At 49.8% G+C, this 12,202-nt stretch overlaps 1 pseudogene; it reads left to right on the plus strand.

The window, feature by feature from the left end:
- The first annotated feature begins 7,118 nt into the window (after positions 1-7,118).
- Positions 7,119-9,001, plus strand: LOC115399235 (uncharacterized; annotated as a pseudogene).
- The last annotated feature ends 3,201 nt before the right edge of the window (positions 9,002-12,202 follow it).

The following is a 12,202-nucleotide window of genomic DNA, read 5'->3' on the forward strand; positions in this document are numbered from 1 at the left end:
TAACAACAACATGGTCAAGAAAACACTGTTTCTCCTACTTAGGACCGGAAAAAGGTCCCCACAAGGCACGTCGTTCCACGTTTTGCTATCCTTGTGGGGACATTTGGCCCCGACAAGGATAGAAATACAAGAACACACACACACACACACACACACACACACACACACAGAGCCACTGCGTCTGGATCACGCATCAGCTTTTTTCTTTGAGTCACATCTGCTCATCTGACTCAATGCTAATTCAGACAATTACAACAACAGATTCCAAACATTTTCACAGCAGAAGCAGATGGTGTTACAGGGCAAGAGATCAAACTGATAAAGCCACGCCCATGCATGGAGCCAGGGTGGAAACAGGGGGGTCAGGAGGACTCAGGAACTAAGTGCCATCAGTTCCTCCTGTAAACTAGAGAGGCCAGTGGAAAGGAGGTGTGTAACTAATGTCAATGCAGAAGTCAATAAAAACCTGTCAGTGAAGTTATAAAATGGGCAATTATAAACTCATGAAGCCAGTCGTGTGTGTTTGTTTTTCCATTATTTCTCCTTTGGTGGAAAGGTGACAAGGAGAGATAACCATGAAAATCTAACTTAGCATTGAGTCAGAGGAGCAGATGTGACTCAAAGAAAAAAAAGGCTTATTAAACAACAAAACTCATATAAATGATCACAATTGTGGAGGAAGTTGAGACAAAGTTGTGCCAAAGAAAATGTTATGTAGTTAAACCAGGCTTCACTGTCTCTGAACTCAGAAGAGAATACATAAACACTAAAGAAGCTTCGTCCCAAAATAGGAACAGCAGTGGCACCAACTCCAGAACCCAAAGAAGGAGGAAGTAGATAAGTGAGAATGATTTGAAGGATTCCCCAAAATCCCTCGGTCCACACCTCACACCACATCCTGAGTTCAACAGACAGCAGCTCTCACTGGCAGAGAGAGGAATCCAGGAAGAGAGAGTGATCTCTGCAGCCGTGGCCCGATTATGAGAAGGACTGCAGAGTCCTGAAGGACAAAAAACTACAGGTGCAGACAAGTCAGGGTGAAGACTGGAGAGCAAACAAGGAGCAGGAGAGGGAGAGATTAAAGGGTCAGTCATGTCATCATTATCAACATCTTTATATTTAGTAGAAAAATCAGATGCAGTTGTCCACCTATGCGATTAATTTTTAAAACCACGTGACCTTTGACTGCATGCTACCGTTCATGAAAAAACACCAGTTGTCATGTGATTTATCAGAAATGATGTGACTTGTGAGAAGAGCAGGGTCCTGCTGCAGGATCCAGGATAAATGACAAGTAACAGACACAGTTGTCCACCTATAACTGCATGTCTTCATGCATGACAACAAAACACCCTCTGGTATCACGTGATTTATCAGAAATGATGTGACTTCTGGGAACACCAGGAGACGAGAAGAGTGTTTAAATTGTTTTTTTTGTGCAGTTGATATTTGTGCCTAACAACGGAACGGCAGTTACTCCACTGTGTTACACAGGTGTGTGATGACTCAGCATATGCGTGTGTGTGTGTGTGGTGTGTGCTTGTATTTCTATCCTTGTCGGGGCCAAATGTCCCCACAAGGATAGCAAAACGTGGAACGACGTGCCTTGTGGGGACCTTTTTCCGGTCCTAAGTAGAGAAACAGTGTTTCTTGACCATGTTGTTGTTACTGAAAAAAGTAAAAGTGCAAAAACATTTCTTTAGGGTTAGGCTTTGTTGGGTGTGGGTTAGGGTTAGGGTAAGGGTCAGGGTTAGGGGCTAGACATGAATGGGAGTCAATGGACGGTCTCCACAAGGATAGAAATACAAGACTGTGCGTGTGTGTGTGTGTGTGTGTGTGTGTGTGTGTGTGTGTGTGTGTGTGTGAGTATCTTACTGTTTCACTGTTCACATGTTCACAGTAACACAAAAACAACTCAGATTAAGAGATTTGGTGTTCATAAACTACACCAGTGTATAAACTACACAATACAAAATATCAAAGCCAGGAGGCAAACCTTGCTGAGATTAAACCAAAACGAATGACAGACTTCCTCTTCACTGTGTGTGTGTGTGTGTGTGTGTGGTGTGTGTGTGTGTGTGTGTGTGGTGTGTGTGTGTGTATGTGTGTGTGTGTGTGTGTGTGGTGTGTGTGTCTGTGTGTGTGTGTGTGTGTGTCTGTGTGTCTGTGTGTGTGTGTGGTTTTATCATGTGATTTATCAGAAATGATGTGACTTGTGCGGAGTTGGGGTCTGTTACTCAAAAAAGTAAAGAGTTACCCGTTACTAGATACTTTTGAAAAAAGTAGTGCCTTACACTACTTGATTACTCCATGGAAATAGTAACGAATTTACACTACTCGTTACTGCACAGTGTGCTCCCTTATATCCTTCCGTGGAGCACTGCGCATGCGCAGATCTGTGTGTATCAAAACAGTTTTTTTTAACGGATTGAAAAGAAAACACGTCTTTTCAATGTTTTATAACCATTCGGATTTACTTCACGTGCTAATACGCCGTCCCCTGGACCACTGGAAGGAGTATTTTGTCCATTTGCGTAGTCCGGCTCTGATTGACTTCCAGCTAAGCTTCGAGCTAAGCTACGACGATGCTAACAGCTGGGAACCAGAGACACAGGTATTTATGAGCTTGTCTAACTTTGTCATTGATAGGGAAAGGGCGTGGGTCCCTAATCTTCGGAGTATTCATTTAAAAGGGGCATTTACAGTAGGAGGGAGTGCAGTGTTGTCAGTGGGGCACAGATTTATATAAGGCAACCAGTTTTACTTTGACGGTTCCATTAGCCCTGACCCTGAAGAGATAGCGAGTAGTTGCTCGTATGACCACCGTTTCATCTACTGGTGGTAATAAAAAAAAAAAAAACTCCGCTTAAATAATATTTTGATTGCTCTATTTGCAGTCATTGTAAAAGTAACGATCGTAGCGTTTCATTTGTAACGCTACTTTAACTACCAATCTAGAAGGAGTAGTGCCGTTACACTACTCATTCCCATCAAAAGTAATTTAACTACTTGTAACGCTCGTTACTTGTCGTTACATACCCAACTCTGGACTTGTGAGAAGAGCAGGGTCCTGCTGCAGGATCCAGGATAAATGACTCAGAATAAGCAACAGATACAGTTGTCCACCTTTGACTATATGCCTTCATGCATGACAACAAAACAGCCTCTGGTATCACGTGATTTATCAGAAATTATGTGACTTCTGGGAACAGCAGGAGACGAGAGAAGAGTGTTTACATTTTGTTTGTGTTCAGTTCATATCTGTGCCTAACAACGGAGCTGCAATTCCTCCACTGTGTTACACACAGGTGTGCGATGACTCAGCATATGTGTGTGTGTGTGTGTGTGTGTGTGCGCCATAAATGAGTATCTTACTGTTTCACTGTTCACATGTTCACAGTGACAGAAAAACAACTAAGAGATTTGATGTTCATAAACTACACCAGTGTATAAACTACAGGATACAAAATACCAAAGCCAGAAAGCAAACCTTGCTGAGATTAAACCAAAAAGAATGACACAGACTTCCTCTTCACTGTTCTCACCACCACACAGACCAGCAGGGCCCATGAGGGGGTTTCAGTCATAATGTTGTCCTGGAGATTGTCTATGAGGAAAACCGGATCTGATCCAATCCTGGAAGCAGACTGAAAACTGTCCAGAATTCCCATTTTACTGAAGGGGAGCTGGAGAACTGTTTTAATGTGTGATGATGGAAACTTCAACGTTTCAGTGGTTGGTGGTGTCCACTCTGCTGTTTGGGGTTCTCTTTCATAGCATTCGTTTCGATGTCTCACTATGGGATACGCCCCCAGCGTATGCCTCAGAAGCATTTATCTCACTACGCCAATCCTGATTGGCTGGTGATCGCGACGCCCACCGAGGGTGGAGCCACCTACCCTTTAAGTAGCCTGCGTCATCCACGCAGCGTCACTCAAGCACCTCTTCTCGCTTCGAATAGCATATCTCCATCCTCAGTAACAGCTAGCTTAACTGTTCACAGACGGAGCTTTTTCTGCTCCATCGCCGAGCGCTAGCTGCTACTTCGCGACCCTCCAGCCTTCACCATAGCCTGGAGAGTCCACTGCCTGACCACACCACGGAAAGGTGAGGCGGTTTAGCACACCAGCTAATCCGTTCTCCTGAATTAGCACCAGCTAATTCCGGCGCCTCAGGTTAGCTCCAGCTAACTTATGATGGACGCCCAGCCTCACCAGAGGAGATGGAGACTCCGGGGCCCGGCTCTGTGCCTGCGGCAATAAGATATCGGCCGTGACTCACACCAGGTCTGCTTTTTGCCTCGGGCTGCAACACGCCCGGCAGGCTATCGAGGCCCCAGGCTCCTGCGAGCATTGCGCCCGCTTCACCGCCAAGAGTCTCCGGCGACGCCTAGCACGCCAAGCTAGCTCGTCCGGTCAGGACCCCTTCATTCCTGCGGGTGACACACCTGTCACCAGCGGGGAGAAGGAAGGTGACGATGCGGTTGTCGGCCCGCGCGCTAGCGGCAGCTGGGGCTCCCAGCTGGACCTAGCCGCCCCGATCCGCTCGCGGAAGACGTTTTGGAGTTGGACTATGAGGATGACTACGAGACAATCTCGGAGCTCCTCATATCCGAGGAGGAGAGTGAGGACGATGTCCTCATTCCCTCCGCTCAGCTTGCCGCTCAGCCGCCACCAGGCGCTGAGGCTGTCCTCGGGGACGAGGAGGGAAGCGCGCCCGCTCCCTCCGTTGTCAGCATGGACATGCAGGCCGTGTGTAAACGCGCTGCATCCCGGCTGAACATCCCCTGGCCTGAAGCAATAACGGAGCCACCAGGTCCCGTTATGAAGGGAAGAAATTCCCTCAGGCTGCGAGGACAGCTAAGCAGCTGCTCCCCGTCTTCCCCGAGCTGCTCGACGAGTTGTCCTCCTCATGGAAGGACCCGTTCAGCGGCAAAGCTCCATACACGGAGCTTCCTCCCTGGATTGCGAGGGCATGGAGAAGCTCGGTATTCTCCGTATGCCCCCTATGGAGCCGCTAGTCGCTGCACATTTGCACCCGCGGCTGGCCGCTTCATCCAGGGATCCCACGCTGCCCTCCAAAGGACCGCGTCCAGTCCGCCATGACTGAGCGGGCTTACAGGGCAGCAGCGCTGGCTGTCAGGGCGCTTAATGTCTCCTCCATGCTCTCCGCTTACCAAGCGGAGCTGTGAGGACATGGCGACCAAACCTGACCCAGCGGTGTGGGACGAGATTACCGTGATAACGGACATCTGCCTCCGCGTGCAGCGCTGTGCGGTCCAGGCCACGGGTAAGTCTCTGGGGACGATGGTGTTGCAGGAGCGAGCCAGATGGCTCAACCTGTCTAACCTATCGGACAGAGAGAAGGAGGACATGTTGGACATGCCGATCACACCAGACGGCATTTTGGCTCCGCTCTCGCCTCAATGCAGCAGCGCTGCGAGGCGAAGGAGGGAGGATGAGCTCTCCAGCTCTGCCTCCCGCGCAAAGCCGAGCGTCCACCTGCCCCAGCCCGCGGCAGAGCGCCGCGCAGGCTACGGCACGTCCTTCTTTCCGCAGTTCAAATCCCCACACGGCCGAAAGCCCGTCCTGCCCTGCTGGTCCACCCAGACAGGAGGCGAGGTCCGGCTGGCCCAGAAAGGCACTGCAGCGACAGCAGCCGCCGTCACAGAGCGCGCAGACTGCAGGTCCGCAGGCCAGGAAGAAGAAGAAGCCGACCTGATGGTCTCCTTCTTCAGACCGGTGCCGGCTGCACGTTCAGCAGCCCCACCCGTCTTTCTTCCCAGCGTGCTTGGTTCGATTTCCGGAGCCCACGAGTCCCCGCTACTGCGTGCGCTCCCCGAAGTCACAAAGCACACTTCACAGTTCTTGTTTAATAAAAAGTTCCACTGCCGCATCCAGACCACAGGTAGGGCGCAGTCACAATTAAAACAAGAACAAAACAGTTCGGTGTCGTCCCGGTTCCGGAGCGGGTGACGTCCCGTCTCCGGTCCCGGAGCTGCACCGGCCTGTCAATGCACTAACACCCGGCGCATGCGCAGTGGCGCACGCCGGTTGCGCATCTTGTCACTAGGGGGCGCCATAACACCGTTTATGGAGTCTCCAGTGACAGGCGGTCTGACAGACGCTGTCACATCACTCTGCTGATGACAGAGAGATGGGCCGCGCTCCCCAGCTCAGCCTGGGTCTGAGAACGATATCGCGGGGTTACAGGCTTCAGTTTGCACCGTCCCCCTCGTTTCTCTGGTATAGTGCATTCTCAGGCGCGCGGAGAGTCAGCTCGTGTTCTCCAGGAGGAAATTCACTCGCTATTGGAAAAGAGAGCAATATGCGTGGTGCCTCCCGGACAATGTCAGAGCGGCTTTTATTCCAGGTATTTCCTGGTCCCCAAACGAGGAGGGACCGGGATTCGCCCAATCCTGGATCTCCGGGCTCTGAACAAATACCTCAGAACATACCAGTTCAGGATGCTACACACGCATCCCTGCTGCGTATGGTGCGTCGGAACGACTGGTTCACGTCAGTCGACCTCAAAGACGCATATTTCCACATTCCGATATATCCTCCTCACAGGAAATATCTGAGGTTGCTTTTCAGGGTGTTTGTTACGAGTACAGAGTGCTGCCCTTCGGGTTATCTCTGAGCCCAAGGGTGTTTGTGCGTTGTACGGAAGCGGCCATTGCCCCGCTGCGGCGACAGGGCATCAGGCTGGCCACGTACCTGGACGATTGGCTCCTCCTGGCACGGTCCAGAGAGGACGCCATCGCGCAAACGCACATCCTCATAAAACACCTGATCGACCTGGGTTTTATGATAAACTCGGAAAGAGTGTATTATCTCCAGTGCAGAAAATAATCTTCCTGGGGTTATCACTCGACTCGGTGTCCTTCACGGCCCGTCTGTCAGCGGCGAGGGTGAACGCTTTCAGAGCCTGCCTCTCGCGTTTCACCCTGCGCAATCTGGTCCCCTTCAGATTATGCCTCCGACTACTGGGCCTGATGGCTTCGGCCATCCTTGTAGTCCGGCTCGGCCGTCTACATGAGGGATTTTCAGCTGTGGGTGCGTTCCCTCAGGCTGAATCCCGTGCGTCATGGTGCACGGAGGGGCGGTCAGTGCGCAATGCGTAATGGCACTGCGTCGCTGGCGCCACCCGGCTTTCTGGTGACAGGGGTGCCTATGGGCCCCGTCCTGTCCCGGAAAGTGATCACCACAGACGCGAGCATGTCGGGCTGGGGTGGTATGCGAGGACCGTTACGTGAGGGGCGTCTGGAGCGAGGATCTCCAGCGCGCTCACATAAACTACCTCGAGCTCTTGGCGGTGTTTCTCACGCTGAGACGCTTTCTCCCGCTTCTCAGGGGACATCATGTCCTGGTGAGAACGGACAATACGACGACGGTGGCATATATCAACCGTCACGGAGGTCTGCGCTCCCGGCAATTACACATGCTGGCACGCAGACTGATCCTGTGGAGCAGCGTCCGCCTCCGGTCTCTGAGAGCCACCCATGTCCCGGGGGCTCTGAACCGGGGGGCGGACCTGTTGTCCAGGGGTGCCGCTCTACGGGGAATGGATGTTACATCCAGCCCTCGTGGAGCAGGTGTGGGCCCGCTTTGGCAGAGCCGTGGATCTGTTCGCGTCGAGAGAGAACGCGCAATGTCCGCTGTTTTTCTCAATACGCGATCCAGGTGCGCCGCTCGGCGTGGACGCGCTCGCGCACGTCTGGCCGTCGGTCCTCCTGTATGCTTTTCCCCCGTTGGCTTTGATTCCCCCGACTCTGGACAGAGTCAGGGAGCATCGCCACACGCTGGTTCTGATAGCTCCGCAGTGGCCGGCCATGCACTGGCTAGCGGAGGTTTATCAGCTCCTGTCGGGGCAGCCATGGCAGCTTCCCCTCCGCAGGGACATGCTGTCACAGGCAGGGGGAGCAGTTTTTCACCCACATCCGGAGCGCCTGGCTCTTTGGGCCTGGCCCCTGAGTGGTGTAATTTAAATACTGCTGGACTCCCTCAGAATGTGATTAACACTATTCAGAGTGCTAGAGCAGCCTCCACTAGGTCTCTTTATGACTGTAAGTGGAGGGTGTTTGAGGAGTGGTGTCAGAAAAAGGACACATCTCCTTTCAGTGCACTGTTGGTGTTTTGTCATTCTTGCAGGACTTGATTGACAAACGTAAAGCCTTCTCCACAATAAAGGTGTATCTGGCTGCAATTGCCGCGTGCCATGTGGGGTTTGGTGGAAAAACGGTCAGCCACATCCTTTGGTCTGCCGTTTCATGAAAGGGGCACGCAGGCTGCTTCCTGTTTGCAGGCCGCTGGCGCCCCCATGGGACTTGGCGGTGGTTTTAAATGGGCTCTCCAGAGCTCCGTTTGAACCACTGGAGGAGGTGAGCTTGAAGCATCTGTCTCTGAAGACAGCGCTGCTTCTAGCTTTGGCCTCTGCCAAGCGTGTTAGTGACATTCATGCACTCTCAGTGCACTCCTCGTGCACTCAGTTTGCCCCTGGGAATGCCAGGGTGTCACTGAAGCCCCACCTGGCCTTCGTGCCCAAGGTGGTGGGCTCATGCTCTCCTATTGTTCTTACAGCATTTTCTCCACCGCCATTTTCTTCTCTGGAAGAACGGCGGCTGCACATGCTGTGTCCAGTCCGTGCCTTGCGGATTTATATGGACAGGACAATGGGGTTTCGGGAAGGTGACCAGCTCTTTGTGTCCTGGGCTCGCCCCTGCAGGGGCAGACCCATCACGAAGCAGCGGCTCTCCCACTGGATTGTGGGAGCGATCGCTCTGGCCTACACGTGTCAAGGTCTTCAGGCCCCTGTGGGCCTGCGGGCCCATTCTACACGTGGCCTGGCTGCATCCTGGGCCCTGTGTAAAGGGGTGTCAATTCAGGAGATTTGTGCAGCAGCGAGCTGGTCTTCACCACTCACCTTCGTCCGCTTTTATAAGTTGGACATCCCTGCTCTGAGCCTGGCTCATGCAGTACTGACTGCGGGGCTCTCTTAGGGCAGGGGGGAGGGCCTTTCCTGAGAGCTGGTGGTCGATCGAGATAAGCATGTCTGGCAATACGGGAGTTTCCATATCCCATAGTGAGACATCGAAACGAATGCTATGAAAGAGAACTTTAGGTTACTTAACGTAACCCCGGTTCTCAGAGTAGCATGAGTGAGATGTCTCACCAGACAGCCCTTCTTGCTGGGCGAAGCGAGAAGAGGTGTATTTTGAGTGACGCTGCGGATGACGCAGGCTACTTAAAGGGTAGGTGGCTCCACCCTCGGTGGGCGTCGCGATCACCAGCCAATCAGGATTGGCGTAGTGAGATAAATGCTTCTGAGGCATACGCTGGGGGCGTATCCCATAGTGAGACATCTCACTCATGCTACTCTGAGAACCGGGGTTACGTTAAGTAACCTAAAGATTTCCATCTCAGCGTTTTCCGTTCTCTGAGTGTCAGCAGTAGGGCATTAACAGAAACGTCGACTAGTCGACAAGTCAACTTCCGTTGCACAAGTCGACGTACATTTGGACGAGTCGAAAAGTCGTAGGTTATTCTTTCTCTCACCTGATCACCCGACAGCGCGAAGTCTCCATCCAGCGGTGTGGACGCGCTCATCTTCTCCATGAAAACATGCAGCGTAAGCCCAAGAATGTGAGGGAAGATGACCCAGAGTAGGATTACACTGATTGTGATCTAAGGATATTACAACAATAAGGATTATTTTTTACCCTTTATCTTTAGAGGCTGGTGAGTTCTATTTTCTTTATTTTGATTGCAAGCTGAAGTTAGTTTCTCACATTGGGTTTTGATTACTTTGATATTTATTTCATTGAGACAAGTTGCAGGCTTAAGTTGGTTTCTGATTGGGGCCTATTTGCAGTTCTGAAGTATAATTTCCATTTATTTCACAGTAAAACTGTTGTCTAACCAATGTTCTGTGAACCATAAAAGCAAGACCAATATTGAATTATAATTTTGGCAGCCATTGGGTTTTGATTATTTTGGTATTTATTTCATTAAGACAACGCATTCTTTTTTTTGTTCAAAACATGATGAAGACACGCACGGTGTACGTCTTGAATGCCGCTGCTTTAAATGTAAAAGAAAACTCACGGTGTTAGCCTTGTTCGGGTTGAAATGTACACGGCTACGTTGCAGTGAACTTTGATGCAAGTTGCTCATTGCTGGACAGCTGTGTGTCCGTGTTGTAGTCTTACTTGTTGCCCTCTCATTCTTTCAGTGAGAGATTTGATGATTTCAGAGCCGTCCACACCGACTGGTGTGACAGCAGCAACGGCTACAACACACACCCACACAAAGCCACCGTGTCTGGATCACACATGATCCTGTATCTCAGTCTAGTTAATGCATGGAGCCAGGGTGGAAACAGGGGGGTCAGGAGGACTCAGGAGCCAAGAGCCATCAGTTCCTCCTGCAAACTAGAGAGACCAACAGGAAGGAGGTGCTTAACTAATGTCACTGCAAAAGTCAATAAAAACCTGTCAGTGAAGTTATAAAATGGGCAATTAAAAAGTCATGAAGCCAGCCGTGTGTGTTTGTTTTTCCATTATTTCTCCTTTGGTGGAAAGATGAAAAGGAGAGATAACCATGAAAATTTAAATTAGCATTGAGTCAGAGGAGCAGATGTCACTCGAAGAACATAGCTTATTTAACAAACAAAACTTGTACAAATGATAACAATTGTGGAGGAAGTTGAAGAAAATGTTATGTAGTTAAACCAGGCTTCACTGTCTCTGAACTCAGAAGAGAATACATAAACACTAAAGAAGCTCCGTCCCAAAGTAGGAACAGCAGTGGCACCAACTCCAGAACCCAAAGAAGGAGGAAGTAGATAAGTGAGAATGTAAAGGATTCCCCAAAAGCCCACGGTCCACACCTCACACCACATCCTGAGTTCAACAGACAGCAGCTCTCACTATCAGAGAGAGGAATCCAGGAAGAGAGAGTGATCTCTGCAGTTGTGGCCCGATTATGAGAAGGACTGCAGAGTCCTGAAGGCCAAAACACTACAGGTGCAGACAAGTCAGGGTGAAGACTGGAGAGCAAACAGAGGAGCAGGAGAGGGAGAGATTAAAAGGGTCAGTCATGTCATCATTATCAACATCTTTATATTTAGAAGAAATAACGGATGTCCACCTGTGTGATTCATTTTTTTTTAAAAACCAAATGACCTTTGACTGCATGTTGATGAAAAAACCCCAATTGTCATGTGGTTTATCAGAAATGATGTGACTTCTGGGAACACGAGGAGACGGTTGAAGAGTGTTTAAATTGTTTATTTGTTCAGTTCATGTTTGTGCCAGACAGTGGAACTGCAGTAACTAGTTAGTTCAACTATTAACTAAGTTACTCCACTGTGACACACACAGGTGTATGATGACTCAGTGTGTGTGTGTGTGTGTGTGTGTGTGTGTGTGTGTGTGTGTGTGTGTGTGTGCGTTCTCGTATTTCTATCCTTGTTGGGGCCAAATGTCCCCACAAGGATAGCAAAACGTGGAACGACGTGCCTTGTGGGGACCTTTTTCCGGTCCTAAGTAGGAGAAACAGTGTTTTCTTGACCATGTTGTTGTTACTGAAAAAGTAAAAGTGCAAAAACATTTCTTTAGGGTTAGGCTTTGTTGTGGTGTGGGTTAGGGTTAGGGTAAGGGTCAGGGTTAGGGGCTAGACATGAATGGGAGTCAATGGACGGTCCCCACAAGGATAGAAATACGAGACTGTGCGTGTGTGTGTGTGTGGTGTGTGTGTGTGTGTGTGTGTGTTCATTCGTGAGCAAAGGAGCAGGCAGGAGTTTGCTGCATAACACAGGAACCACTCACACACAAAAATACAATCTGAACACAAACAAACCTCAACACTTCCTCCTAAAGTTGAAAGTTGAAATTAAAGATGAATCATGATCTGGTTCAGGTGTATTATTATCATGATAAAACTTGTTCATCTCATGGTGTTTTTACTACTTAGTGTCTGAAGCGTCGGTGCAAAGAGAAATGTGGAGCAGTGTAAGAGACGTGTCAAGTTACAAGATGTAAAAGAGATGAGGATGAGTTTTGTTACTGTTTAAATGCAGTTCTCATTTTTGTGAATCTATTTGAGTGGAAGAATTTGTTCTCTTTCATGTTTTATTCAATCCTTTCTGTGCACACATGCCGGTGCACGTACCTCCAAGCTTTTGCAAACATCTGAGTCAT

This window comes from Salarias fasciatus, chromosome 13 (assembly GCF_902148845.1).
Source record: "Salarias fasciatus chromosome 13, fSalaFa1.1, whole genome shotgun sequence".
In the NCBI taxonomy this organism is placed as follows: domain Eukaryota; kingdom Metazoa; phylum Chordata; class Actinopteri; order Blenniiformes; family Blenniidae; genus Salarias; species Salarias fasciatus.